The sequence below is a fragment of the Sciurus vulgaris genome (genome assembly GCF_902686455.1).
Source record: "Sciurus vulgaris genome assembly, chromosome: 7".
NCBI lineage: Eukaryota > Metazoa > Chordata > Mammalia > Rodentia > Sciuridae > Sciurus > Sciurus vulgaris.
The window spans coordinates 152,313,707-152,339,573 of NC_136467.1; the positions used below are offsets into that span (position 1 = coordinate 152,313,707).

The 25,867-nt window shown below is 46.5% G+C and overlaps 1 long non-coding RNA gene across 1 annotated transcript in view; it reads left to right on the forward strand.

Moving 5' to 3' along the window:
• The first annotated feature begins 10,336 nt into the window (after positions 1-10,336).
• Positions 10,337-25,867, forward strand: part of LOC306665297 — a 157,601-nt gene continuing 142,070 nt past the window's right edge. The window contains exon 1 of the long non-coding RNA XR_013764961.1: positions 10,337-10,585. This is a non-coding gene — a long non-coding RNA (uncharacterized lncRNA). The remainder of the gene's footprint in view (positions 10,586-25,867) is intronic.

Sequence of the window (25,867 nt, forward strand, 5' to 3'; positions counted from 1 at the left end):
TCCACAGGAAATAAAAAGCCATGACAAAGTTACATGAATTTTGGAGCACACAGATATTGCAAAATTGAAAGAAAGCAAGTAAGGCCATTTGCATTTAACTGCACTGCCTTTGGGTTGAAGATGTTGTGTTAGATATGAGGGATGCATGTTATGAAACAGAGAACCAGGACTCACCCCACAGTTGTGCCATTTAACGAAGAACAGGGTCGGGTTCCTCCCTCTCCTGGGAAGCCCTCTCTGCATCTGCCCTGTGGTGTGGCTGGGAGGCCTGCCTCCTCCATGCAGGACAACCAGCGGGGACATGTGCTGTGATCCCATCCGGAGTGGTGAGGGACATTGTACTGAACAAGGTCCCGCCCATCTAACTAATGCAGAGGTTTCAGAGAAAGTTCTGGAATAAACAGAAAGAATTCTACAGGAAGTGTAGCAGCATCAACGAAGGAATGAAGGGGGAGTCATAGGGTAGGAACCAGGAGAGCAAAATCAGTACGCATAGAGGTGCTGGGGAGAAAAAGAAAGAAAGGACAGCGGGAAGCATTTTAGTCTGTGATGAAAGGCTATCGTGTGGGGCCGGCTGGCTCGCCTGACGCCCTGGGTTCCATCCCCAGCACCACACACCTGCCATGCCATTTCAGGGTCTGCTAGGATAAGGACATGGAGTTGCTTCTGATTCAGGCATCAAGGGAGATGACAAGGAGTCTAACTCAAGAAGAAAGGCCTGCCAGGCTGATGGGCTGTCATGCAGAGAACTGAGGCGGAGTCTGTCGGGACCTCCTGTTCCTTCATAGGGAGAAGCACTGCCATGACCCATGTGAGAATTTGGCGACAGGCCCGTTGCACCAGTCTGTTCCTAAATGCAAGGTGAGCTCTGCCCCGTGAAAGGTCCTCCAGGAAGAGGGTTTGTCTTGTACAGAGTTGCCTCTGAGGTAATCGCTCCTGTTGTCTTGAACTTGGGGCCCTAAGGAGCCTCGGTCTGCATTTGTTTAGCCCCTCTGCATGCTCACAGGGACCACCTAACCAAACAAGCAAGAAAGGAGGCCAAAATGCCTTGCTCGGACTTAAAAAGTGATTGAAGTCTGGGTGTGCTGTCGTGACCATCGAGTTTCGCCTCTTTGTACATCAGTCTGAAGGTACAGCAGGGGCTGTGTGGTGGCTTCCTCAGCCTCCCGTCAGTAAGGAGACCGAGTGATACTGCTGATGTCGTCTGAAGGAAAATTTGAAATACGGTTTCTCATGTCAGGATCATGGGCACAAAGAGCTGTGTTTTAGGTCACTTAAATGAGACTAAAGAAGCTGAGCTCTGGTTAAGGGAGACAAATGATAAATATGTGCGTGCAGAGAAAATCAAATAGTTTCATAAACTGTGAGTGGCCAGAAAAAAGAGAAATGTTACCAAATTATGACTTCTACATTTATTATTAATGTGACTGCCTTAAGTAATCACAGTCAATACATAGAGATCTGACTTAAAAATGTGTATATTCACCTTAGTCAAAATAACTTATAAAACAATCTTTTTTATTGGGAGAATGGGGGCCTGCCTTCTGTTAGTACAGACTGTTGGCCCTTCGTGTCTGTGGGTTTTCATCCTCGGGCCTAACCAAATGTGGATCGAGAGTATCAGAGATAATTGAGTCTGTACTGAACTTATGCAAACTTTCTTCCTAAATAACACAGCATAAATATTTACATAACCATTTGCATTATAGAAGGTGTTATAAGCAACCTGGAGATGATTAAGGGTATGTGGGAGGATGTGGGTGGGTTGTATGCAAACACTGCCCCATTTCCTACAAGGGACTTGAGCACCCACCGATGTTGGTATTGGCAGGGGTCCCAGGACCAGTCCCCCTGTGGAGGGACAACTGACAGAGATCCTGGAACTCCGTAGCCTGGATGAAATACTCTCCAGTCGAATCTGTTGAACTGAGTACTTTTGACTCTGTTCCCTTTCTCAGTGTTTTGCTGATCCACTGTTGTTTCTATATTTTGATATATAGAATATAGTGCTGTAGGGGCTGGGCTTGTAGCTCAAGTGTGAGGAACTGGGTTAATCCTCAGCCCCACATTAAAATAAATGAATAAAGGTATTGTGTTAAAAAAAAAAAAAGATAGGAAATCTAGTTCCTGCCGTGACTTCTTGTACCCAGAGTCTGAGTAGCTTTTGTTCTCAATGCCATCATCCTTAAGGAAGGTCATTTATTGCAATTCCAGAGGTTTAGAACTGAGAACCAAAATAAATTCCATCATCTACCGTTTTAGTACCTTAACTTTCTTTGTTTCTAGTAGAAATAATATGTACTCAATACATGTACTCAATACATGAGATACATGTATCTCAATACATGAAATAATATGTACTCAATTCATTACTCCTCAGGCTCACGTGCTACGCACTTTTCACTTCTGGTAATGCTTGGTCTTGACGAGCCTGTGATGTGGGTGTAGTGTTATGTCATTTGACACAGGGAAGTGGAGGTTCCAAAAGGCCAGGGGACCTGACACAGCTAGCGAGTGCCAGAGTCTGGTGAGACCCACCGAGCAGATTCCTTTCTTAAGAAAATTCATTCCCTCCTGAGAGGACAGAGACTGTGATAGGACCCTGGAGGAGGGACAGTTAATGCCACTTGGGGGTTCCAGAGGGTTGCCACAGGGAATGGTGGCTGGAAGAGGTCCCAAAGCCCTAAGGATTGAAATAAGAAGAAGCGGGGCTGGGGTCTGGGTGGAGCTCAGTGGTAGCAAGCCTTGCCTGGTTCCACCCCAGCATCAAACACAGGAAGCACAAACAGGAAAGCAAGGAATTTGTGTCTTCAGAGAGAACAGTGTGAGTAAACAGGTAGCCCAAGGAAGCACTGCCACCCGCAGTTCAGCCTATCTAGGAAATATGTGGGGTCAGGGGCTGTGTGCTGTGGAGCTATGTGGCTTTACCCCTAGAAATGGAAATAATTGGAAGCAGCAAAATCGTAACAGCAGGAGTACAGGCAAATCAACCATCTGTAGGACTTAGAAATACAACAGCATTTCCATTTTCCAGATACCTTTCAGGAAAGGAGAAAGATGGTTATTCATTATCTTAAAAATATTTTTGCAATAAAGTGATCATTGCCAGGAATTTAGAAAATGAAGAACTTCTCCAAAGAGGCAATGTTTCTGATCACAGGGAACTTGCTAGGCATGCCTGGGAGTATTTGAAATTGAACGGTAGCTCTTATTATGTGTAGCCCCCAGATTAGCACTTTTAATTTAGTATCTCATTTAATCCTCATCATAACCCCACGAAGAAGGTAATGACTTCTCAGTTTTATTAGGTAAATAAAAACCAAGGATTTGCCTCAAGAAATGTAGTTTAAAACAGTTAGATAAAGACTCCCAGTATTGGTCCAAGTGGTAAACCAACAACACAGACCGAAGCCCCCAGCTCTGTGTGGGCAGTTGCAAAATTACTCCACAAAGTTCTGCTCATAGTCTTTTTTTTTTTTTTTTTTTTTCTTTTTAACAAAATAAGCTAATATTTGGTTGGTGGTCTTTTTTTTTTTTTTTTTCAACAAAGTAAGGTACTATTTTTAAAAGAAAACCATTTTCCTAGCGCAGCTTTTATTTATTACTGAGGTTGAGCCGCAGCTAGAAACTACTGTAAGCGGTTCAAGTGAGCTTCTGTATAAATGCTCAAAGATCTCAAACCCATACAAGTACTGTGTGTGTGTGTGTGTGTGTGTGTGTTGGTGCAATGGTAGGTGACAGAGAGTATCTGGATAACAGTCACCCAGGTGGTGCGGGAAGCAACCCCAAAATCTCAGTGGCTTATGACAAGACAGGTTATTTTTGATGTACTAAATGACCATTGAGGGTTGGTTGGGGGTTTACTCTGGGTGTTAGCTTTTCATCGCTATGACAAAATACCTGAGAAAAATGCTTAGAGAAAGAAAGATTTATTTTGGCTCATGTTTCCAGTCCATGGCCACTTGGCCCCATTGCTTTGGCAAGGCAGAACATCATGGTGAGGAACATACGGTGGAGCAGAGTTGCTCACCTCTTGGTGGCCAGGAAGCGGAGAAAGAAGAGAACAGGGGCCAGGGACAAGATATATCCTTTAAGAGCACACCCCAAGTGATCTGCTTCCTCCCACTAGACCTCAACTCACCTACCAGCTCCCAATAGTGCCACCATCTGTTCACCAAACTTTTGGGGGACATTCTAGGTCCAAATTATAGCCCTCTGGTGCCCAGGATGATCAGCTCATGTGAAAGTCGCACACTGGCTCTTCAGGCTTCCGGCAGGAAGAGACATACACACAATTTCTACCCACACCTCACTGGCCAGAACAAACCACATGCCTGCCGCTAAAGGGGCTGGCACTGCCATCTCTGAACTGAGAAGGAAGACTTGATGAGTAGCACTAATGACGGCCACTGGGAATTTCAAAACAGCCAACGTGAAAGTAACCAGCTTAGATTGGAGAAGGTTCTAGAGCAGGGATGGCCCTAGGGAGCTATAATTACGTGGACATTAGATGACTTGTTCGTGATGGTGGCTAACAGGAAAATGAGACAATACATCATTTCATAGAGCATGTTGCAATAGTGGGCAGTTTATGCTGTGAGAAGCTTGCGGAAAGGCGCCGTGGATCCCGTGAGGTCATGTTGTACAAGATGTGTCTGTCATCCTTCACTCGCATCTGAGGCTCCATCAAAAGCCCTCTATGCTGCCGCTGCTTCTTTTTCATGTGATGCTGGGGATCAAACCCAGAGCCTTGTGCATGCGAAGCATGTGCCTCACCACTGAGCTTGGCCCCCATCTCCCTTCTATGTGACTTCTAACTCGTTTTCTAATAAAAGTGATTTTAATAGTATTTCCTGTGGCATTACTGGCTGCCAGCATAACATGAAGGGAGTTCTTTGTGTTTGTTATGAATCTGTGGACAAAACTTTCACACATGATATATGATTCTACTTATGGCTACTTCTGTTTCATTAAGATATCTGATCCTAAACTCTTGCGTAGAAAATGAACTAGATAACTCAAAACATTTTTTATTACTAACATAACTTCTAGGAAAAATCTGATCTTGTATTTTCATTCTTCAAGTTGACTGCCCCCTTCCTTTAGAAAGAACATATGTGAGAGGTGTTCAACTTAGGTTGAGTTCTAAGGAGCCAAGCTTGAAAGTAGGAATCGAGGGCAAGCCCTGTGGCCTAGTTGGGTCGTGATTCTAGAAGCATTGGCAGTGAAGAGAGTAAGGGAGTAAGGAAGAGAGGAAGGGAAGAAGAAAAAGAGAGAGGACTGAGAGAAGGCAGGAGAAGGGAAGAAAGGAAAGGAACAGGGGAAGAGGGGAGGGAAGGAGGAAGGAGACCAGCAAGCCTACACTGCTCCTTAGAGAGGTCACTGCTGTAGGTAACTAAAACTCAAAGTTGGGTCCCCCGGAGGGTCTGTGGAATGCGGTGGACTGTTATCCTACCTCCCTGTGAGAAAACTGTCTGATTCATGGAGGGCTGCTTTGAGGGGCATGGCTGCCTGGAACTTTCTGGCTCATCCCTCTGCATCAGCTAAGTGGGGTCTAGAGCCAGAGCAAGCCCTTGGACAGAGAAGCAGAAAGGGGAGGGACATGTAGTGAGATGCCATTGGTGTACCAGCAGGAAGCTGTGAGAGAGGGCTCCAGCGCTATCAGCACATAAGAGATACCTGGGGTTTGACCACAGATGGTGTTAACTTTTTAAAACAATGTTTAAAATGTGACATCCAAGCAAGGGTGGCATCCTTTTAAAATGTAGCCGTGAGTAGGCCATGTACTGGTCCACCCAGGAGTGGGCTCTGTCCAGCTGAAGACTTGGGCGCTCTGGCTTTGTCCCCAAGCAGGCAGGGAAAGAGGGACCCCTCCAAAAGCCATAACCCGAGTATTTCAGGGACAGAAACCCGAAGGCTGCCGTCATTTTCACCTAGCAAACGACCCTTATTTCTTGAGAAAAGAAAAACAATGAATATTTTCGAAGGGTCTGCCCCGGTTTCATAGCTTCCACGAGTACCCAGTAAGTCGCCTACTGGGTGTTATTTAGAAGTTAGAAATTATCCTGGTTGCTCTACTTTATTAACTCGAGTACTTCGAGGGGCAGCGGCACAGAATCGTCTCCAAGTACTGACTTTTCATTATTTTCCACGCAGATCCTTGAGGATAGAAGGGAAGGGTTTGTCCGGGGGAGGGTAGACTTCGCCTAAAAAGAGAATTCTGGAAGTCATCTTAATTAAACAAAGAAGAAAATGCGCCAGACAGGAGTGGGTGGGGGCTGTTTTCTCTTTGTGGTTGGTTGTGGTGCGTTCAAGATTCCTAACCTAAGATGAGGCTTCTGCGCTTCCAGTAGGCGAGCTGCTGCCCCAGAGAGGGCTCGGCGAGGAGGCGGCGCAGGTGTCCCGGCTCCCGCAGGTGAGGAGGCGCGGGGTCCGGGTGGGTCCCAGGTCTCGAGGCCGCGGCCTGGTGGAGGCTCGCAGGGAGCCCAGGGCGGATCTCGGCGCGCAGCAACTCAGCCCGACGGGCGCGGCCCGCGCTCTTTCCTCCTGCGCCCTGGGCTTCACGCAGCAGCCGGAGCCGCCGCCCTCCGCCTTCCTAGCGGCTGCTCCTTTATCTCTTTGCCACCGTTACTCTCCGATCCGTCTGCCTAGCACTGCGCGAGTCCAAAGTAAAAAAAAGAAAAGAAACTCCTTCTTTGGAGGGAGTCGGGGAAAGCGCGCGCTCCGCGGCCCTCGCTTAGGGGATCGCCCCGCACGCGGGCAGGGACCGGTGGCCCAAAGGGTGGAGGGCATCTCTGGTCCGGGGAGGCGATTGTCTGGGTTTCTTCGGGGCCCGGTGCCGCGCGCGCAAACTCTGGGGGAAGTTGGTTACAAAGTTTCCGAGTGCGGCGTGGGCTCGAGCGAGTGAGGCACTGGGCGGGGTGCGCACGCCCAGAGCCAGGACAGAAGCGCTCCTCGCGGCGTCTTTGTTCTGCTCTAGGGGAGAGACCTGGCAGGGAGTCGCTGGGCGAGTACAGAGACCCACACCCGCGACATTCCAGACCCAGCAGGGGCCCTTTGCTCCCCGCTCTTGGCATTTCCCCAGCCCTAGCCGGAACACGGCTCCCAAGTCCCCAGGCTTCCTTTTACCCCAAGTCTATCCCCAAACTTCACCAGCCCGCTAAGATCTGCAGTCTGGGCTTGGGCAAAGGCAAGAGGCTGGAAGCCAAGGTGCGCAACGAGTCGTATACCAGCTGCAGGGTGGGTGTTCCTTTCGGAATGTTTTTTTTCCCTTTGCCCTAGAAACTGCCTCCTCGGGAGGTCCCCATTCTTTCCCATCTCTCCCACCTCGCTGCTTTCTTCCTAAATTCTAGTGAGATCTAGAAGGAAAATTAGCACTGCTCCAGGTCACTCAGCGAGCCAATGCTGGGGCCCAGAGTTGGGTTGAGGTCGAGGGGAGGGGTATGGTGAGGATGGGGTCCCCAGTTCTGGAGGTCAAGCAAAAGACCTGGGAAGGGTCGGGAGTTGTTCCTGGTTCCAGACACCTGATGTGCCCGGGACAAGGCAGCGGGGGAGGGGATGGTAAGAGGGGATGCTGCTCTGGGACATGCCAGCACCAGGGGATATAAAATGGGGAGGCTGTCAGGGACCCCGAGTTAGATCTTTGAGGGCGAGGACAAGATAGTGAGTAGGGAAGGGTAAGGGAGCGGAGCGCTTGGCTCGAGGGTCCGAGCGAGCGCGGGTATCCTGAGAACCTTCCTTTGATAGTTTGAGATTAGAGGGAATTTGGGGTCTGAGGGGGTGGGCGCGATGCTGGGGCTGGAACTCTGTCCTTGGAGCCCCTGGACTGAGTTGTACAGTGCCTGCAGCAACAGGTAGCCCGAAGGGGTGGGTGGATCCCCGAGCTGGCCTTTGTCCTGCCGATTTGAGGGCGCGCAGATGGGCGGCAGGGGTGGCTAGGGTGGGCGAGGGAGGGCCGGAGGAGAGTTTTCTATCACTTAGAGCCCCTTCGAGTTGTTTGGTGAGCTGGGTGGAGCAGGGTGAATCGAGTGGAGGATCAGGGATGGAGAGGCTCGCGTGCGCCCCACCTCCGATTGTGTGAGCGCCTTTATCTTCTAGGCTTGACCCCCGACCCTCCGCATTTTGTCTCCTGAGATGATGAAAAACTGACGGAAACTCGATGCCAAAGTGGATCTTTCACACTGATTGGCAGGGAAAGTGCAAACAAAGAGGTGCATCTCCCGGAAACAATGATTTTGGAGGTCCCCTCCCCCGCGTGGACTTGAGCGCCTTGGGAAGCTGGGGGTGGCCAAAGGGTTGGGGGGGTGGGGACCCGCACCGGCGTCCCCTGAGAAAAGTTTGGAGCGAGGTGTGGGGAGGACGAGTGGGGCGGACTGGCTGGCAGCGGGGCCGGAGCAGCCCCGGCTCGCGCGGAGGTTCCGAGCCGGGCGGGAGATGCGGGAGAGGGAGGGGGCGGGAGGAGGAGGGAGAGGAAGAAGGGGTGAGAGGGAGAAACCTGCCGCGCTCGCCGCCTCTTTGTCTGCTCGGGACTGGAACAAAAGGGGAACTCTGATGAACTCTCTCCTCCCCTCTCCCCGGACGCCCGGGTATCTCCCTCTCGCAACTTTGCCTACGCGACTTTCTCTGCTGTCAGGCCACCCAAAAAGTGTCCGAGCGCCTCGCCGGCTGCGACCAGGGGAATAATGTCTGTCCAAAGTGCGACCAAGTGGGGAAGAAGGTGAGTGGGGATTGTCGTCCTGTTTACCTCTCGCCCCAGCTCGCCCGGCTCCCGCCCTTCCGAGGGCAGAGTGGTAGGCTGCTGGCAAAGTTTGGCTAGGGAATTGTGCCTCCGTCCCCTCCTCCCTCCCGCCCTCCCTTTTGTTCTGGAGCGAACTTCCATAGATCGTGTTATTTTATTTTACGTTTTAAATAGGCAAAACCCCTGTGCTGCTGAATCTGAGGAGCTGGGGGTGGGGCGGGGAGGAGGGTATCAGCGAGGGGGACATGGACTCACTTTCTCCCAGTTGCGCACTTACGGGATGAAAATAGGCTCATATTGGCGGGGACCAGACCAGTCTCGCCCCCACCCCAGCCCCGACTTTGCTTCTGAAAAAAGAAGGGGGACGGATTGGGGGTCTTTTCTAAACCCGTTTTGTAACTTAACTGTCTGCGGAGCGCCCGGGTCTTCAACGCACAACACAAAAAGATTGCAACAATAGAGTGCAGAAGAGGTTTGGGTGTGAGGCACCGGACTGTTGCCTTTGTGGTCAGGGGCTTACAGCAAACAGAGGAGAGTTCGTAAAGTTTTCCTGGGGGCCGGGGTGGGGTGGAGGAAGCCCCAGCTCCCAACTGTCAAGAGATGCAGGATGGAGGGATGGGCCTGGACCACTAGTTAAGAGTCGGCCATCCGCTGGCCCTTTTCAGTTTCAGGACCCACCCGGAGTGACCCAGGCTGTCCTTGGGACCCATCCTCAACTCTCACTCTGCATACCCCTCCCACTTCAGGGTGCTCCAGTGGAAGGAGGACCAGGACCCCGGGAGCTCCCCTGACCTCGTCCTCTGCCCCGCCTTTGGGGTTTTAACCTCTTGTTTTTCCGGGCCACGCCCGCCCAAAAGAGGGATCGCTGCTCCAGCTCCTGCGGGGTAGAGGCCGGCGCTCACAGGCGGAGGGAGGCTCCTTCACTTTGTTTCCCAAGTCGCTCCACTTCCGAATGCTTCTAGGTTGGTTCTTGCCCAGATGAAGGGGACACTCAAAAACTAGCCAACCTCTTCACTTGATGTAGGATTTCTTTCTGCTTTTTTTTTTTTTTTTTTTCCACTTCACTACAAAAGCTGTTTGTCCTTTCCTGTCACTTGGTTACTACAAGAGGCATCCTGGAGACCTAGTTTACGGGTGTTTTGAAAGGGAGCAAAGGTTTGCTCGAGCTGTTGGGTCGTATTTAAATATTAAGATGTGTCTTGGTTCTACAAGACAAATTTAGGTCATTATTCTCAGGTGTGTTTTGTGGGTGGGGTCCAAGCAGGGACGTCATTTATCACCTTCTCCACTTCCCTCTCTTTTCTGTTCCCCAGTGCTAGAGGCTTTCTTCACACTTTTGGATGTGTTCACTCTTGACAGGAAAAATGACCCCTCAGCCTGAATGCACTGCTAAAAACTTGGGGAGACACCCAAACACAGTCTTTTAACTTGTTCAAGTTACGATTTGGTATGGTGCTAGCTAGAGTCCTGTATCTGAGTTTTCATGGCAAAGACTGAGGCATATTAAGGCGACAGTTGCTTTTGTCTGGAAAATAAGTGTGGAGAGTGACTTGGAAGTTGACCTTGATTAATTTTAATTGCACAGGTGTGAAAATTAATTGTGAACCTCTAAAAGCATCACACAGTGGCTGGAGAACCTCTGGCGAAGACCTTCTGGGTCTGCGTTGTTCTTACTGGATCTACCGGTGCACCCCCTGGAAGTGCCAGCACATCAGCTCCTTCCTGGAAGGGAAGCCATCAGACCTCTTCGGTTGGAGTTGCTTCAAAGTTACATTGCTGGGACCTGGGGCAGTGCTTCCCTCTGTGGATTACTTCATTCTGATGACTGGGAATTCTCCACCTGGAAAGGTTTGTTCTCTAGACACTTGGAGTACTTCCTCTTGGGGCCCAAGGGTAGGTCATTGGAGAAGGGTCTCCCTGTTGTGAGCTGTGGCCAAAGTGGTTTACAACTTCATATTTCCTCGTCTGGAACTGGTTTTTATTGATCCCTTTCATTTGCAATGATGACCTGAGTACATCTGATGAAGTTTTATTATTTTTACAATGTGTTCTTCAACATTTACACATATAATGAATGTGAATTTATGGCCACTATGAAATTTTGTAATAGTCACGGGTCCAATAGGTCTAGTAGACAAATGCCCTATTTTATTAATGGTTGATTTTCTTCATAAGTGTTACAGTGGGTGTTTCTGTTTCAGACGAACTTAAGTGGTTTGCATTATTATTGTTTTTTTTTTCATTTTGACACTTCATTTTGGTACAAAAATCCAAAAGTGGTCAAAAGCATATGAAATTTTAATAAGGAGTCAATCTAAAGTACAAGTTCTATCAGAATGAAAACTTTGACTAATGATGGAACCTGTAGATTTGATAGACCTTCATGGTATATACTAGGTTTTATAGTGGATACTGAGTTTTATATTCCTTCTTTTAAGTCTCATGATTTATTTTTGTTTATCTCTGTGAGAACGCGGTTAAAAATTCATGAAGATACTGTTGGTAATGCAAAAGTTAGCTCTGATATAGTATTTACTGTCTTTGTTTAAGTGGTGATTTGTCTTAGAAAGTGAGAATTTTCTTTCCATGGTCTGGCGAAAGGAATTACTTGGAAAATGAAAATATTTTTATCCTGATGTAAGTAAAAAAAAGTATTGTGATTTTCTTATTTTTAGTTGTATAAACTTAGCTCCTTAGCCATCCAGAGCTTCAGTTTATGATCTCTAAAATGAAGGTTTAGTTAAACTTCATGAAATCTTTTTTGCTGTAAAGATTCTATAACTTGTTGATTGCCTCTATAATTAAGATACATCCTCTCTATGAAGTTTATTTTCAGATTGTTGAACAATAGGGGTGCTGACATGGAAACTTTATTGAGACTTAGTTATGATTATTTTGTATGAATGCTCAGCTCAGGGAAGATTACTTCGGGAAACACACTTTACATTTTCTGTAAAGTATACTTTCGGAAAGTGTGCTGAATGGAATTTTGGATCCCTTTATGTGTTTTTACTAAAAGCTTATCTGCTGGAATCTTCTTTTGAGGTGGAGAGTGCAGTATTACTTCCCCAGCAGGTGTTTTATCCACCAATATCTGAAGTGTGTATGTTTGAATTTGTTTTAATGGCAGCCCAGTGTTGGTCTCAGAGGTTTAGAAACAGACTTTGAGATGAGACAGAAGGGAGTTGGGAGCCCAGCCTAGGCAATTACTGTGTACCTTGGCCAGGTTCCTTGATTCCCTTGGGTCTCAGTTTCCTCACTTGTAAAGTGAGTATCCTAACACCTATCTCACAGCGTTGTTGAGGGGACTGTTTTTAAAAGCACATATGTAAGAAAACACTTTGTGGTGAGGGCTGAGCATCTGTAAAATATAATAGGAGTAACTGTTTTTAGCTTTTGCAGTGAATTAGTGATGTTTTAATACTTCAAATGTTCTTTCTTAACTGTCTCACAAATTTCAAACCACATTAACTAGAAATATTCAAAGTCCATTTGGACAGTTTGCATGTATTTTAATTTTTTTTTCTCTATATATTCTGTCAATTCTTTTATCCAGTTCGTTGCGTATTCAGTTAGTTCATTGAACGCCCTTTAACTCATCCTGACCATGTGTGAGTGTGCTGCCGAAGGTCACAGCTTCTTCTCAGAGCTGGTGGCGGTTTTGTTCCCAAACACCTGCAAATTGAGATAAGGTGACTTTCTAGAACTGGTTTACTCAAATACTCTTATTTCTAATGCTATTGATGAATAGATTTAGGAATAGACTTAACAATTTTATTTATTCACTTATCAGCTAAAATATAAAGTAATGGCTGAGCGGTTTCTTGATAAGGGACCCGAGAAATATACTAAATTTTCTAATATTAGTCGTTACACAATGGTCTCTATGTAAATAAAAATCTCATGGTTAATATAAATGGTACTTGGAAGACTAGTGTATCATTCTGAAATGAAGGTCCAAGTCCCAGAATTTTCCATTTCTAGATCTGTAATTTAGCTGGATGTATTGTTTTCTGAGTGATTATTTAGCTTGAAGATTATATTCATTTTACCTTCACAAAGTTTCTGACAGGTATGTTCCAGTATTGCTTCTTCACATTTGCAATTTACTAGCAGATACTTGCCTGGTGATGATAGTGTTAAAAAGAATTGATCAACATTAAGATAGGAAAAACTTTTTAAAAAAGTCGTGTCCAAAACTTTGTTGAAAACATTTGTTTCAGTTAGTAGGTTATATGTCACTACCATCGCAACCACTAACATAACAACTTGTAATGGCAGAGTTTAAAATGATAAAATTCATTAAGATTTATTTTTATGTTGTTACTTCTTGAGATTATGACCAAATATACTTAATAACTTTATTATAGACATCAACTTTTATGGTTTTGGATATTTAAAACTGCTGTCAACTCAGAATAGTTCACTATAATCATAGCGATCTACCAAGGTGTTTACAATAAGCTTACATAGGAAGAAAATCTGATTATTTAATTGTGCTTTCAAGAAATGATGACTATGATACCAGTTTAAGATCTTGTAATAAGAAGCAATATATTTAATGTTGGCCTTCACAATGAGTCCCAGACATGATTATCTGTGTCCTTAGTTGTATTCTGAGTGCCATTTCTACTTACTTATTTGCTATGAGTATTTTAAGGTACTTGTGTTCCAATTTTATTTTGATTTCTCCTTATGGCCTCAAATTTGTTGATTTTTTTTTTTAATGCCAGCCATCTCTGAGAACTGTGATCTCTCTGCCCTTTATTGTTAAAGACACATGTTTCGAAGTGTATTTATCATGTTCTAGGAAGCTACTTTGTTCATTCATCCTCTTCTCATTTTTTTTTTTTTCTGAGCCTAGCCTTGATTTTGCAATCCTCCTGCCTCAGCCTCCCAAATCACTGGGATTATAGGCGGGTGCCACAATGCCCAGCTTCATTAATCCTTTTAGGTACTATCTTTGTAGAGATTTCTGTGTGCCAAGCATTGCAAAACATCGAGTCACACAAGTAAACAAAATTCGTGAAAACCCTGCATTCTTAGAGCTTTTGCTAGAAACAGTCAAGTGTATGTTCAAAGGCGGCAAGTACTGTTGAGGAGAGGAGAATGAAGCAGAGGAAGGAGACTGGGAGCGGGGAGGGAGAGGTGGCAGATTTCACTAAGAGAGCCGGGGACGAGCTCATGGGGAAGGTGGCCTTGAGGAGGGATGTGAGGAAGCCAAGAAAGGAGCTCCGGCCTCAGGGAGGGGGTCCTCAGGCACAGGGAACAACCCGAGTGAGACTTAACAGAGGTCAGCCAGGAGGACGCACGGCCGGACGAGCTGAGGGCAGGGACAGTGGGAGAAGGTGAGGTCGGAGAGGTCAGAGGTGCGGTCTGCAGGCAGCAGGGGTCTTTGAAGACCAGGCCTTTGGAGTTGACACCAGGAGAGTGAGACGCCCTTGAAGGTGTTGGACCCGATGTAACTAGCGTGTGCAGGTGACTCTGGCCGGTGGGTTGGGACCAGAGCAGAGGTGAGCAAGGGCGAGAGGGGGAGACTCTCTCAGGTGACTTGGACCTGGTCAAAGCAGCCTTGGGGGACGAGGAGTCCAATTCTGACTGTGTTTTCTGGTTAAGGCCGGAGGCTTTCCTGGTGGTTGGGTGGGAATGAGAGAGTTAGAAATCTTCCGTGATTCCGAGATTTTTGGCCCAAGTCCCTGGAAAGACTGAAAGCCATTAACAAAGAGGATGGGCTTGCAGGTGAGGACACCAGGAGCTCAGTGGGGACACTTTGGGATTAAGATACTTTTTAAACGTTTAAGCAGGTGGTAGAGTGATGGGTCCTCAGGCACGTGATCTGGAGGTACAGATGTGAGTTGGAAGGAGTAGGATGGTCTTTAAAGCCATGAGACTGGGTGAGATCATGGGGCCTGAGTGTGGGAAGAACAGAGGGGTCAGGGCCCCGCGGCTTCCATCGGGAGGATGAGGAGGGACAGCACAGGACAAGGGGAAGGGCGCCCCCTGAGGAGGAGGCCCAGGAAGGAAGGCTCCGCAGGGGGAGGCGGCAGGGTGCTGCTGAGCGGGAGTGAGGGAGACGGGAGAGCCCACCTCTGGCTCTAGGGCTGCTCCTGGCCTGGCTGTGTGAGCTCCGGAAAGTGCCGAGAGCCTACCTGCTGCCTGGATCGCAGGCCCGTGGAGGACCTTTCCCTGCCGGGGCTTTCTGACTGTGAGAGGTACTTTACATAATCTCAGGTAAGCCTCGCAGCCCTGTGGGTGGCAATGAGTTTTATCTCATCAGGAAGAAATCGGGACTCAAAAGTGCTGTGACTTGTCCAAAGTCACCCAGATATGACTCAGAGCTGTGTTTTAGCTTCAAACCCTTTGTCATTCCCAGAAGCGGAGATAGTGACAAGCAGCCAGGTCCCAGGAATTGATGGTGGATGTGACAACATGGCAGAATTAAAGGAGGAGGGAGTCGCTGGTCACCGGGGCTGGGAAGGAGGAGTTGCAATTAAGAAGACGCTCAGCTTTTCTTCTCTCTTTTTCTACAGGAGTGGGGATTGAACTCGGGGCCTCACATGTGCGAGGCAAGCACTCGACCACTGAAACACATCCCAGTCCTTTTATTTGTTTATTTTTTATTTTGAGGCAGGGTCTTGCTAAGTAGCCCAGGCTGACCTTGAACTTGTGATCTTGCCTCAGCCTCCAGAGCTGCTGTGATTATAGGTGTGCACCACTGTGCCCAGCTAAGATGCAGAGCCTTTTGTAATGTGGCCAAAAAAAAAAAAGGAAGAGCATTCTAGGTTTGGAAAATGCAATGTGTAATACGGTGTTATCCCAGCCCTGTCATCCCAGTGACTTGGGAGACTGAGGCAGGAGGATCACAAGCTTGAGGTCAACCTCAGCGACTTAGCAAGACCCTGTTTCAAAATGAAAAGGGCCAGGGATGTGACTCAGTGGTAGAGCACCCATAGGTTCAATCTCTCGTGCTCCAAACAAAACAAAACAAAAAAACAAACAAAAAAAGAAAAAAGAGAAAAAAACTGTAATATGCAAAATCCTGGGGGGAGTGAAGCATCATGGGATGATACCTGGATTACCTTCAGGGTGCTAAAGCCATTTGTTTCATGCTGCACATGAAGAGGAGTGGGTAGGAGGTAGGTCCCAGTGACGAGCGCCAGTTCAAGCTTGGACTGAAATTGGGTTTAGCAGAATAAGTAACTCCTAGGTAGCATCTTAAATGTACCTCAGTCCCATAATAGTTAATCATAACATAGTTAGAAATGCCTGAAAATACACACATCATCACAAATGTACATTTAAAAAATTATATTCTTCCTCCAAAATTAGAGGTGCATCACATATCACTGAGCAGGCACTGGTGAGGGCGATTCTTGTCTGGATCAATCAGGTTGCTTTGAGCCACAGGGGGAAATTTCCAATTCAAAGTGGCTTCGGAAGTAAGGATCTTATTTTACTTTTGGTTTCCCACTAAAGGAGTTCAGAGTGGGAGCAACTACTTGAGTGGCTCGGCAACGTCTTGCTTTCTAGTCAGTTGGCACCTGAGGTAGGAGGATGTATCTTTGAGGTGTTGCAAGCACATAATCAGTGACTCCATGATTTGGGGGTAAATGTCAGGAAGCTGTTATCATTTTTGGATCTTTTCACACCCTAAGCCTTTTAAGGAACTGTCTGTCCTCCAAGATGACACAGAAAGGTCCTCTGTGCCTCTTTGTCCTTGATTTCTGTTCCCACCATGGTCCAGTCAACCACTCTTCTGCCTCTATGGATGGACGTTCCCCGGATGTTCACCCGAGCGTACCACACAGTGGTCTTCTGTCTGTCTGTCTGTCTTTGCTTTCCAGTGAGTTTACGCGGTCCCTCCATGTGGTAGCATGTGCTGGCAGCTTGGTCCTTTGTAATGTCTGGTGGTATTTCGTCCTACGTGCTTCCTGGGTGACCTTGTTAGCAGGTACTGGCCGTGTGAGTCGTTTCTGTCTGATAGCTATCGTCAAAAGGACTGCTGTGAACGTTTGTGCATTAGTCTGGACCTGTGCTTTCATTTCTCTTGGGCGATACCTAGGAATTGAACTGCCGGTTGGTGTGGTCACTTATATTAAGCTTTTAAGAAATCACCTGTCCTCCAAGTTGGAAATATCATGTTACAGATTTGAGCTTACTACCAGTGGTATATGAGGGTCCCAGTTTCTCTGCATCTTGGCCTTTTATATATATATATATATTTTTTAATTTTTAAATTTTATTTGTTCTAATTAGTTGTACATGACAGGAGATTGCATGTATACATTTTGATAGATCATACATAAATGGAGCGTAATCTCTCCTTTCCTGATTATACATATTGCAGAATCACATCGGTCATGTAGTCATACATGTGCATGAGGTAATAATGTCTGTTTCACTCTACTACCATTTATATATTTTTAATGAGAGAACACCTTTCAGAGAAACCTGAGCTGACTCTCTAAGAACTAGAGTAGCCCGAGACAACTAGTCATGGCCGAGGGAATTCTCAGAGAGGCCTGGACTAATGGGCTAACTTCCCGGCCTGGGAGGGGCCCGCACTGCTGTCAGTGCCCAGGGTCAGAAGGACGTTGGAGGGGGCAGCTCCTGGCTGTCCACAGGCCTTGCGTGGGGGGAGGGGTGTATCATTGACTTAAGGATACAAAATAGAGCCTCGTGCTGTGTGTACACAATCATGGCTTAAAAAAGTTAGCCAGAAATGCACACAGAAGTAATCCATCATTTTGGAACCCAGGTTATTAACATAGTCTCTGCTCCTTACATTAAGAATTTTTGAAAATTAACCAGTATAAACCAACAGCAAACCCAGTGCAGCCCTGGCGTGGGAGGGCAGTTGCTAAGCCCAGCATTCCTTTGCTATGAGGTGACATGTAACTTTCCTGGCATTCCAGCAACAGTGTTTCATGATCTTGAAGTGTAAGCTCACAGCCACCAAATCCCTGGCTTAGGATACAGAAAGATATTGAGACTGAGTTAAGTGTTGGGTGACTTGGCAGCAACTGGGGAAAATTATTTGAGCTTGGATTTTAAAAAAAAAAAGTGTGTTTCCATAGGCCTATCCTTATTCTTTTATACTTAAAAAAATACATTTTTAGGTCTGGGGATGTGGCTCAGTGGTAGAGCCCTTGCTTAACATGTGTGAGGCCCTCAGTTCCATCCTCAGCATTGAGGGGGAAAAAAAAAAAAAAAAAGATTGTGAGGTGTAAGGATTCTCCATAGGTGGAGAATATTGATACTTTTTTTTTCCCCCGCTAGAAAATTGAGAACATGTAGATCAACAAGTTGATGATCAGAGGGATGATGTTTCACATGCATAGGGGTCTCTGAAACTCTGAATCCAAATCTTTATTTTTAGGATGCATCAGTAAATAATTGTAATTTAGGCTTAGCTTCAAATCACTGTGGGGTCTTGAAATGGATTTCTGGGACACTCTGGCTTTAAAAAACTTTAGAGTAAGTACTATATAGACAGTGATGTCTAAAATTTTGAAACTGTGGTTTTAATAATACTATTTTGAATTATGCAGTGAATATTTAAAATCCGAACAACCTCAGTACTCTTATTGTGGGTAATTTTATTTTAGAGATGGAAAATGACAAAAAGAGAAATTTAAGCTTCTGCTTCTGCTCTCCTCTGCCTCCCCCTCCCCCTTGTCCTCCTCCCCCTTCCCCTTCTCCTCCTCCCGCCTCTTCCCCCGTTTTTTTTGGTGCTGGGCTTGAACCCAGCAGTGCTCTACCATCGCGCGACATTCTCAGCCCTTTTTGTTTATTTGGTGGCAGGGTCCTACTAAGTTGCCCAGGCTGGAATTGCCATCCTCCTGCCTCACTTGGGATGATGGGTGTGCACCGCTACCAGGCTGAACTTCTTAAGTCTTACTGGGTGTGAAGCACATCTTAAAATGCTTAGTTTGGAAAAGTAGTGATCATTACGTAGACCTTAGTTTGGACCACAGTGTCTTATACTCTATCTTATTCGGCTCTCACTGGAATCCCACATATTAAGTGTTAGTAATGTTTTCATTTTACAGGTGATGAAATGGGGGTTCAGAGAAGTGTCTGGTCCACGGAGTCAAACTGGTAAAGGGCACAATGGCCATCTGTTGGCTACACTAGATTAGGGATCCATAGTGTCCGCCAGGAAGAGGAAAGTCCCCTCGGAGTGCCGACTCAACCTGAGCAGTTGTCTAGTTCCATGTTGATCAGGTTTTCTCTCATTCTGCAAATACTGAGACTATATTTTGAGGTCAGCCATTTAATCGGGCTTAAAAGGAGGAGGTCTACTCTGCTGGATTTGTGGACTCCTGAGGGAGTACGTTGCAGGCAGCCCTGTGGGCGAACTCCCAAAGACGATCTGTAACAGTGTACGTAGAATCCCCATTCTGCTGCAAAATAATAACTTTTGGATCTTTCTTTCTTTCTCTTTCTCTCTCTCTCTCTCTCTCTCTCTCTCTCTCTCTCTCTCTCTCTCTCTCTCTCTCTCTCTCTTTCTCTCTCTCCACATCCCCAGCCCTTTTTTGTGCTTTATTTAGAGACAGGGTTTCATTGAGTTGCTTAGGTTGCTGAGGCTGGCTTTGGACTCACCATCCTCCTGCCTCAGCCTCCCGAGCCGCTGGGAGTGCAGGCGTGCGCCACCACACCCAGCTCATCCTTTCGTTTTGTTTTCTTCAGGTCAGGTTCCAAAGCAGAGCTGTGGACGGGCTCCCAGTTCCTCCGCTGAAACCTCAGCTTCGGACCTCCTTTTGGCTCCTGCCTGCTTTTGTCCTTGAGCTTAGTTCTGCCTCCCCACCTGTCTCTCCCTTAGCTCTCTCCTTCTCTCACACAGATCCAGTGGTCCCTGAGGATCCAGGGGGGCTTTGTTCCAGTACCCCCTTGGATACCCAAGTCCAAGGTGCTCAATCCCTTCTACACACGGTGTGGTATTCGGGTCGGACCTGACTGTGCCCTCTCTGGTGCTACACATCTCTACGTGGCTACCACATTGTAAATGCTGTGTAAATAGTTGTTCTCCTGTGGTGTTTAGGGGCTCATGATGAGGAAACAAGTCTGCAGAGGCAGTTTTTTGTTCTGTGGCTGGTTGAACCCGGGAACGTGGGACCCACAGGTGAGAAGACTGGCTGCACGCTCGGGCAGCCTGAGCCGCCTGGTTCAAGCCTTCCCTCTGCCGGGATGGCCTCCTAGTAGCCTTCTAAGTCTGACCAGTCCAGTAGTGGGAACAGGACCTCTTTTCAAAAAGCCTAGAGCAGAACTGGGCCCCAAAAGGGCATCCTGGTTTGTCCCCCATTCCTTGGGTCTGGGTCACTGCTTGAACTTGGCTAATCCTACAGTAGCATGGCATCTTGAATTGGAAGATTTCTTGAGTCCTTTTCTTTCAATACTGGCCTGGTGTGTCACCCCAGGATTTCCATGGCCGGTGCAAATGCCTTGCTTTGTGTCATTGAGGTTCAAGGTGGCCTAGACCCAGATCTGCACAGCTCCTGATGTGCTTGAAGGGTGATCCCTAGATGTTCCAGCAGGTGAGTCAGCCTAGTAGGGTGCATTGTGGAGTCCCTTTCACACGCTTGTTGGGATGCAAGAGGTGAAAGAAAGAAGGCTGGGAAACTCAGCATGCTCCAAGGTGGTTGGTTCTTTGCTCTCAGACGTTGTGTGGTAACCCTGGTGTCTGCTCCTTCTTCTTTCATTTCTCACCACAAATTGACGTTCTGGGGAGCTGTCCTTCCTGTCTGCTTCGTCCTCTGGAGAAATGTCATTTAGCACTGGCACTGCCAGGGTGCTAGCTCCTAAGATCGGTGTGGACTGGAGCACCTTTTAGGGTTGGCACAGTCACTGGTGTGACAACTCTGCTGGAATAATTCCTACTAAGTTTGGCTGCAGCAATTAGAATAAAAGAGATGGTGATGTAACCAGAAGCTACAAGCATATGTGTTGAGCTTCTTTAATTTTATTTTTTGCAGATTAGTATAGTTCAAAGGACAAACAAATTTTGCTTGCTGTCATCCTGTCTTTAGGGTAAACAGACTTGGTTCTATCATAATAAATTTTCAGCATTTGTCTCAGTGTGGGGATTTGGGTGAAAGTTCATGGAATGTTTTTCTTCCAAAAATTGCCATCAATTTCTGCCCAACTCCATAGCCAAATTCAAAATTCTCGCTTTACTATCCTGGTTAAACTGCTCACCTAAATATATTGCACAGGTTTCTAGCCAATTGGCAGTAGGAGTCTATTAGTGAAGTGAGCAAACAGACAAGGGCAAGAAGTATGTTATCAGGATCCTAGTGCCAGCATCTGGCTCTGGGCTCCATCTCTGGAGTTCCTGGGGTTTGTGCATGCTGAGGCCTAGAACCAGGAGTCAGATCACCTTTGGAACACAGGAGTCAGTCCAGGTGCCTGGAAAAGGGCTCAGAGTGTGAGTGCTGGTCCTCTCAGATGGACTCCGTCTTGTTTCTGACTGTGGTCTGCATCATGCAGTCTCCATTTACCTACTAGTTCTGACGTAGTCATGCCCGTCTCTGGGCTTGTGTCCTCCTGTGCACATCCTGGCCTTGTTCTTCCATTGCTTTTACACCCAAAGTAGCTTTGCTCTTCCTATTCTGATGCTGCTTCTTGTTCTTGGTTTTTAATCTTCTTTCAACCTTCTCCTTAGGGTTGGTTAAGATCAGTGGATCCTGGCCAACCCCACTGGTCTCAGATTCTGCCTCCCATTCTTATGGAATAATCTTGGATCCTAACATGTTGCTAAAACCCAAGCAGAGTCACCCAGCATCTTTCCAAAACCAACACTCTTTACTTGCTGTCTCTTCTGCCCTTCTGTAGGGTGTTGGTTGCCTTGATTCGCTGTGTGTGTGACATTGAAATATGGCCCAGCACCAAGCAGACCCTCTCAGTCATCTGAGAAGCATTGGGCTGTGCTGAGGACCATTTTTATGTCAAATGTATCTCAGTGTTCTGAGCCTTTGAAAACTGGTGATGGGTGAATAATCTATGTGGTGGTTCTTCATTAAGCAGACTGCTTGATGAGTGCACGGGAGGGATCGGAACAGCTGGGTGACGCGGGCTGGCCCCACTGGCAGGCCTGGAGTGACTGAAGGACAGTAGAGTGCTTTGTTTCGAGTTGCTTAAACCCAGAATGAACAATATTTTATTGTGAACCTAATTTATAAGCAGCTGGTGATTGAAACCCCATCACTCATAAAATGGCCTGGGAATTGGGAGCCCAGGGGACAGAAGGAGAGTGTTCACTCTGTGCTCTTATGTATATTTTGAATTTTGATTCAAGTAACTGTATTTAACTAGTTGATACAGGAAGATAAAAGCAAGAAGGGAGGAAGGGAGGGAGGGAGGGAGGTAAGCAATGATTAATTATAGGGAACAATACATCAATTAAGTGGTATCTCTAAGTGACAGGCTTATGTCCAGCACTTTGTGCAGATCCTGGGAGATAAAAGTATCTAGTGAAAAGGAGCCCTTCAGAGATCCCGTATGCCAGTCTTGGGGGACACGATTTCTAAACCCGTCAACAGCTCCAGAAAGCAGGGATGGTTACCCACATTTGCACGTGAGGACGTGGCCGCTGTGGACGGTGGAGCTGGGAGCTGAACCCAGGTGGTGCCCGGCCCCAGACACCCTACCACACCGACCCTGCATGGAGATCTGTGATCCTTTTTTCGGGATCCACTACCTGGTCACAACATTCCCCCGGTGACACTGTTCAGGGGGAGCGTGGAGGCCTCTGTCTGCGTGTCTCAGTGTCTCGCTCCTGTTTCTCCCTCTGCCCGGTTCTTCTGTGTCCTCTTCCTTTTTTTTGATGCTTCAGAGCAGATGGGTCTCCGCGGTTGCCCTCCTTCCTCTTTCCTTCCTTCCCTCCCTCCTTCCCTGCTATCCAGCCACTCCTTCCCATGCCACCAAGTACCTGTCACCTGTTAGGACTGGACTAACTGCAGCAGACACAAGGCTGAGCAACACCAGGCCTGGCTCCTGCCATCATGTCACTTAAGGGGGCAAGTGGCTTCTGTGTACTAATCAGTTTGGAAAACCACGAACATACGTGTGTTCTCTTAGAATTGACCAGGCCCTCTGAGCCTGGCCCTGCGACGTCTGGTGGTTAAAGCTTAACTTTCTTAAAAAAAACTTTTTGACTCTGGAATCATGCTTTCTGCTAAGTTTTATTTTGCTATTTTTATTGTAAACTCACAGAACATTCATTAATATAATGTTACAGAACCAGCCTTTTGACAAACATGTATTTGGGAAATAATGACTGAAGATTTCTTTCATGAAGAATCTGAAACTGTGGTTTAATGTATAACCCACTACAGTATATATTTATATTTTTAAATTTACTTACTTATTTATTTATTTATTTATTTTAATTTTTTTTTTTTTTTTGAGGGTACTGGGTATTGAACCCAGGGGCACTCAACCACTGAGCCACATCCCCACCCTATTTGTATTTTATTTAGAGACAGGGTCTTACTGAGTTGCTTAATGCCTTGCTTTTGCTGAGGCTGCCTTTGACCTGGCAGTCCTCCCAAGCTGCTGGGATTACAGGTGTGCACCACCTTGCCTGGCTTACAAAATAATATTTGACTTTTTTTTTTAAAGTTTGATGCTAGTCATCGAAGGGAAAGGAGGGTTGTGAGGAATTTTAGGCCTTGTGGTGGATCCTAAAATATTTTAGAGAGCATCAAAATCTAAAATATTTTAAAATATTTAATCTAAAATATTTTGGAAAGCAGAAGCATCCTTTCTCTATGGTCTTATAAGGTAATTGCTCATATCAGCTGAGCAAAGACAGGCCCCAGACCAACAAGCACACCACCAAGCATCAGCAGCACAAACTGTATACCAGCCCAATGAATGGAACAGAGGTGGGAAGGAGTCGCAGGAGAATAAGGACGACACGAGTGGGAGACCAAGAAAAGCAGCCAGAATGGCAACCACGGCCAGAAAGGAGCCACAGGGTCACCGAGAACATCTGAAAGAAGCTAGGCAGCGCCTCATGACCCCACGAGGACCACAGGCCCGAGCTCCAGCAGAAGAGTTCTCCATAGCTTGCCTGTTAACACCAATGTTGGTGCTGCTTTGCTTGGTTTTTGGCTTTTTAGTTTTATGGCTGGAAGCCCCAGCTTCCCATGAGGGCTGCAGAGTAGTGGGTTGGGCCGGGCCCTTCCCCCGACACCCCCCAGAAGGATCAGGCCTAAGTTCTGGAACCTGTCACTTTGCATATGTGATTAACTTGCCCTGGGGACGTTGACTGGGGTGTTCTAGGTGGGCCCTCAATCCAATCACAAATGTCCTTAGAAGAGAGGGTGGGAATATTGTCCCCACAGGGCAGGTGTGAGGACACAGGCAGCGGAGGGGGTGATGTGGCCACAGCCACGGAGTGCCACAGAGTGCCAGCACCCCACAAGCCAGTGGCGAGGAACACTTTCTTCCCTGAGGGTGGCCCTGGGACACCAGGAGCGGTGACTCTTCTGCTGTTTTTAGCCCCACAGCCTGGGGTCATCTGTCACAGCAGCCCTGAGGAGATACCCAGGTTGTGGCCTTTCTGGGGGTCTTCCCTCTGTGTGGCTTCTCCACTCCTCAGACCCTCCAGCACGAGTGTTCAAACCCACTCCGTACTGGTTCAGAAATTCAGAGCCTGAAGATTTGTATTTGAAATTTTATTGGAAGGAAGAGGGACAGCAAGATATTGGCATTTATTTGCAAAAGAAGAAATTAATACCCCTGAGGCTTAGTACCTTATGAGTTTATTGCAACTTGAAGCTTGGATTTACACTGCGTTTTAATGTAGCAATTCCTTTGCTGTGCTAGAATATTAATAAAACCACCAGGAAAGCCTCATCTCGCAGAACAAGATGAGCAAGTCCGTCAGGGCAGGGGTTTGATGTCTTAATTAGATACTAGCTCGGTGCCTGCTCTCTGCTTCTGCACCGACAATATCTAAATGACAGCGTTCTGGGATTTCTGGATCCAAGCCGAAATGTCTTCTGCTCAAATCTTCCATGAAATGTAATTTTGAAGCTCTGAGCTTGGTTCTCACTCAAGCAGAACCCTTTCTGTATTTACTGGGACTTCAGCTGAAAGGGAACATGGAATCTTATTCTTTGGGAAGTATAAACAGTTTGTTTTTATGTATGAGGAAGCCACAGAAAAGTATCTGGGATTTTGACTTAGTAGCCTGTCTGGCGGTGAACGTTTTCCTTTCTAATAGTGTGACATTCTTACAGGATTTTATTTTCTCCCATAGATTCACAAGGTCTCTTCAGACCATTCACCTACGAGGCTCAGTTACATTGTAAACTCCAAGTTGGAGTTAAAATAAATTGCAGGAACATTTTACCAGTATTGTTAAAACTAACGGCAAAGGCCAGGGAAATCACACACGGTGCAGCTTTGTGGTTAATGTGTTCGCGATTTTTTTTTTTTTTTCTATAGAGCATAGCTAGGAGTTTTTTTTACAGGTTTCCAGTGAGATTTATTTTTTATTAGCATTTGTATTTTTGCCCAATTCCTTGGAAAAGTATTGATACACTATTAGATTTTGCAAGGTTTAGTCATTTTCATTGTTTTTAGTAATGAACTCTAGCTGGTACCTACAGTAACATGACTAATGTAAAACCACCTTTGGCTGCGTGGGGGGTGAGGATCTGATTTGAAAGAGACCTTTCCCCCCACGGAATTGAACTTGTGTTTGACCTTCTATTCTGATTAAGGTTAAATTTGACATTAGGGAGTTCAGCTGTAAGACTCCCCACCTCCATGTCCAATTAATGCCATCACTGGGTTGGGGTTAGCACCAGCTCTTTCTCTGCCATACTTTGATATGTCCCAATGCCATTCACTTTAATTACTAATAACTCAGCCCTATTAATTACTAAAGATTTAAGCGGTGGGATCACAGACATTGTCTGAAAGATTTTGTATGAAATTCCCTAGAGACAGGTCCACATACCAAACCTCATATTATTTTACCCAAAACATAGTAATTGCTCAATAAATAATTATTTATTTTCTGAATGAATTTATGCTTGAATAATGATTAAAATCAATACATTTTGATGTCAGTGAGGGCTTAACTAGTAATTTGAGTGTCCCGAGCTCTTGGGT